Raw genomic sequence first — 5,232 nt, 5'->3', positions numbered from 1 at the left:
AGCGCACATTCTTGTTCAGCAGGAACTTGTCTAACTTTAGTCTTGAATCCCTGGAGGGTGTTTTCCCCTTTGACAGATTCCGGAAGAGCGTTCCAATTTTCTACCACTCTCTGGGTGAAGAAGAACTTCCTTACGTTCGTACAGAATCTATCCCTTTTCAACTTTAGAGAGTGCCCTCTCGTTCTTCCTACTTTGGAGAGGGTGAACAACCTGCCTTATCTACTAAGTCTATTCCCTTCAGTACCTTTAATATTTCGATCATGTCCCCTCTCAATCTCCTCTGTTCGAGGGAGAAGAGGCCCAGTTTCTCTAATCTTTCGCTGTACGGCAGCTCCTCCAACCCCTTAACCATCTTAGTTGCTCTTCTCTTGCCCTTTGAGTAGTACTGTGTCCTTCTTCATGTATGGCGACCAGTGCTGTATGCAGTACTCCAGGTGAGGGCGCACCATGGCCCGGTACAGCGGCATGATAACCTCCGATCTGTTTGTGATCCCCTTCTTCATCATTCCTAGCATTCTGTTCGCCCTTTTCGCCGCCGCCGCACATTGTGTGGACGGCTTCATCGACTTGTCAATTAGAACTGCCAAGTCCCTTTCCTGGGAGTTCTTTCCAAGTACCGCCCTGGACATCCTCTAATCGTGCATGAGATTTTTGTTACCAACATGCATCACTTTACACTTATCCACGTTGAACCTCATCTGCCATGTCGATGCCCATTCTTCGAGCTTGATTATGTCATGTTGCAGATCTTCGCAATCCCCCTGCGTCTTCACTACTCTGAATAACTTAGTATCGTCTGCAAATTTAATCACCTTGCTCATCGTACCTATGTCCAGATCGTTTATAAAGATGTTGAAGAGCACGGGTCCAAGCACTGAGCCCTGCAGCACCCCACTGGTGACGCTCTTCTAGTCTGAGTATTGTCCATTTACCCCCATTCTCTATTTTCTATGCTCCAGCCAGTTTTTAATCACATGAGTACTTAACCCTCGATTCCATGGCTCGCAATTTTCCGAAGTTCATGCAGAAAATGTCGAACGCCTTCTGAAAGTCCAGATATACAATGTCAACTGGGTCGCCCTTGTCTATCTACCTGTTTTACTCCCTCAAAGAAGTGTAGCAAGTTTGTCAAACAAGATCTGCCTTTGCTGAAACCGTGCTGGCTGATCCTCATCAGACCATGTCCGTCAAGGTGATCAATGATGCGGTCCTTTATCAGCGCCTCTACCATCTTTCCTGGTACCGAGGTTAGACTCACCGGTCTGTAGTTTCCTGAGTCTCCCCTCAAACCCTATCGATAACAGTACTGCTATGTATAGTCCATTGCAGATAGTTCAGCTACTTTCATTCAGAATGTAACAGATAAAAATATTCATTTGAAAGTGTAAGAAATAGATGGTACTGTGTAGTTATTTCAGTGCTTTTGAAAGTAAACCTAGACCCCCATTCCTGATATGCAGTGCAATTTAACCTCCAGGAACAGCTCCTGGCCAGATAAATATTCACAACAGAGATGACTAGCCGGCTCTCTCCTCTGAATAGCAGCGTTAGTGGCGAGCCGCTAGCTGGCTATGTCACAAATATTCAGGTGCTAGCCTGCTAAATTTAGCAGCCAAATTGGGCCACATAAATAGACCTGTCTTTGAGTGCTATTGACTTAATTTGAGTTTTACTAAGCAGCGTAAAAGCATTTTACCGTGGGCCAGCGAGATAAATGCTTGGATACTCATACCCCTGCCCCCAAAAGGAGATGCAATTATTGTGGGTCATTTTTCCATAAGCAATTGTCTAAATGAAAATATGGAGTGGCCTAGCGTTTAAAGCTGCAGCCTCAGCACTCTGAGGTTGCAGGTTCAAATCTAACACTGCTCCTTGTGACCTCAGACAAGTCACTTAACACTCCAGGTACATTAGTCAGATTGTTAGCCCACCGGGACAGATAGGGAGAAGTGCTTGAGTACCTGAATGCAAACCACTTAGGCTATTCTAAAAATAAATAAATATGCTCTTATGTTCACTTTAAAAAATGCTGAAAAGTCTGTGGTTAAAAAGTATCTGCAAACTTTGCAGCAGGATGAAGGCCTAAGCTTTCTTCTGGTTCTTCATTCAAATGCAACATACGTTAGCAATGCTGCATAGCTAGTGAAAATAATGACATATGCACACAACTGATCAAGAAAATTTTAGTAACTCCCACTGAAAATTTGTTTTGCTTCATTTGGAAAACAAAGCTCTGAATGTCAAATCTTTCTGGTGATTATGCATTGATTAAAGAATGGAAAATGTTTGCTCTAGATCAGTGGTCTCAAACTCGCGGCCCGGGGGCCACATGCAGCCCGCCAAGTACTATTTTGAGGCCCTCACTTTGTTTATCATAATTGCAAAAGTAAAATAAAAGTTTCATGATCATATGTCTCTTTAGCTATAAATGACAATATTATTATTAAGACTTAGCCAAAAGGTAAGATTTATAAACTATAAAGAGCTTTACCTCATGCAAAGTTGTCATTTCTTTAATAAGACATTAACTATTTTTTTCTGTGGCCCTCCAAGTACCTACAAATCCAAAATGTGGCCCTGCAAAGGGTTTGAGTTTGAGACCGCTGGTGTAGATGATTACTAAAAGATGTGCACTTATATGACGCTGAAGTGCGATAAATTGATCTGGAAAATATGTATTTAGTGCACTTATATGATGCTGAAGTATGATAAATTGATCTGGAAAATATGTATTTAGTGCACTTATATGATGCTGAAGTGCGATAAATTGATCTGGAAAATATGTATTTAGTGGCTCAAGTAATCTCCAGAATTGAAACCCTGTGATGACTTAATAATGTGTGAAAAAGCTTATTTCAACCTAATATTTATCAATATTTTATGAAGTGGCAATTATTGCATGCTGTCTTTGCAGAATCATGAAAATCTTTATCTTTCTGTGCAAAGACATTCTAATAAGTATTAAAATATAATCAAAACAGAAAACTGATTACAACACAATTCATTTTCTCATTCAACTGTACCTTAGTGGGTCAAAGGAAGCCTCTGCCCTAAAGTGACAAATTAATTGTAACTAATGAAATGAAAGCGTTCTCTCCAAATAACTGAACAACAGTGTTTGTTGAAACCTTTTTTAAATTATTTCCTTTAAAGCTGAAAGTAAAAGTGCTTTTTGTTGTCATCACAAAATTTGCAGCTTTGCTTTTGAAGCTCAGCCTATCGACATTCTGTCTCTTCTGTAAATTTATCCTTCTGTGTTATCATTGTACTTTATCATGACTTGGAAGTATGATTTTCTTTCCAAAAACGATATATTGGACCCGATATTCAAAACACTTAAAAAGGCCAGAAGGGGCTGTTGGCTGTGTAAATCACCTGTCCAGGGCTAACTGAGCATTTTCAGTGGCTCGTAATCTGGTTGCGCTGCTGAAAATTCCGAGTTAGCGCCCAAGCTGACACTGGCCATTTTGGGGGTGTTCCGAGGGCAAGAGTTGGCACTTATCTCGCCAATTGCCGATTTTCAGCACTTACTCATAAGAGTTGCCATACTGGGACAGATGAAAGGTTCATCAAGCCCAGTATCCTGTTTCTAACAGTGGCCAACCCAGGTCACAAGTACCTGGCAATACCACATTGATTGCTGCCAGCTGCATATTGGGTCCATATACGTCACTGAATTTGTACATATAAATCGTTGTCTACCCCAAACAAATTGTTAATAAAGTTTTTCTTGCAACACTGGGTAAGATTGTTTTATTGTGCTGAAGACTCTTTTTTTTTTTTTTTTACTGTAATGATTAAGAGAAGTCTTGCTATGTTTGCTTTTAGAGTGTCACATTGCCTGATATTATTATGGTCTAGGACAGGGGTGTCCAATGTCGGTCCTCGAGGGCCGCAATCCAGTCGGGTTTTCAGGATTTCCCCAATGAATATGCATGAGATCTATTAGCATACAATGAAAGCGGTGCATGCAAATAGACCTCATGTATATTCATTGGGGAAATCCTGAAAATCCGACTGGACTGCGGCCCTCGAGGACCGACATTGGACACCCCTGGTCTAGGACATTGGCCTCCAAACATTTTCATGTAAAAGCCTATAATGTGAATACGAGAAAGCTCTGAGGGCCACCAAAAGATTTCAAGTTTACAGTACACATTTAAGCCTATACTGTACTAGTTAAATACATCATTGAAAATTCTGCTTTTGCTTACCACAGAAATCAGATTTGCTGGCCTGTAATTCCCTAATTTTTCCTTACTTCCACTTTTGTGGAGAGGGATCACATCCACCCTTCCTCAGTCCTCCAGTACTACTCCTGATTTTCTAGAGAAGTATTGAAAAAGTCAGCCAGTGGAGCTTGGATAGACACCATCTGGCCCCATCCTTTGTCCACCTTTAGTTTAATTAGCTCCTCACAAACACAGCCTTCTGAAAATCAATCAGGGTCTACCACAGCTCCATCCCTACTTGCCTTTGTCTTCCGAGGTCCCACTCCTGGTGCTTCAGCTGTGAACCCAGAACAGAGATATTTGTTAAACAATTCAGCCTTATCAGCTTCTACATATTTCTCCCCTTCACCTTTTGAGTCTCTCAATGCCATTTCTGTACTTCTTCCTATCACTAATATACCTAAAAATGTCTTGTCCCCTTCTGTGTTGTAGCAAAACTTTGCTGTGGTTTCCACAATACGCTAAATGCAAATGTTTCATGCTTTCTCTAGCTTTGTAATATCACTGCAGTAAATATGAATCCTGAACTACCTATGACCTGCTCTACGAGCATATGTACATATGGTTCAGGCACTATAAGTCATGCACCTGCCCTATGCCGATCTTCGTTCATGTCTGGTTAGGGTTATCATATTTTTCTCAGCAAAATCTTGAATGCCTGGCCCTTCCCACACCCCGTTCTGCCTTCGACCCCGCCTCCGAAAGCCTCCTCTCATTATGCCTGACCTCCAGGGACCTCCAGGGGCCTCTTAGCAAGCACAGATGCATGTGATGTCACCCGGCCAGAGCGTTCCAAAACCCAGACAACTGCTGAGTTTTGGAAAGCAGACAGTCCTCTAAAAAGAGTCAGTTTTCCCAGATGTCTGGTAACCCTATGACAGGTCTATGGCAATCTTTTTTTCAGACATGTAGGGCCAGATTCTATAAATAGCACCTAGAAAAGCAGCACCAATCGTGTGTCAATCAATTTTAGGCACCGTTTGTAGAACTATGCCTAGCA

The sequence above is a fragment of the Geotrypetes seraphini genome, chromosome 14 (assembly GCF_902459505.1).
Source record: "Geotrypetes seraphini chromosome 14, aGeoSer1.1, whole genome shotgun sequence".
Lineage (NCBI taxonomy): Eukaryota > Metazoa > Chordata > Amphibia > Gymnophiona > Dermophiidae > Geotrypetes > Geotrypetes seraphini.
The sequence above is the reverse complement of the archived record's forward strand: the minus strand, read 5'-3'. Positions refer to the sequence as shown.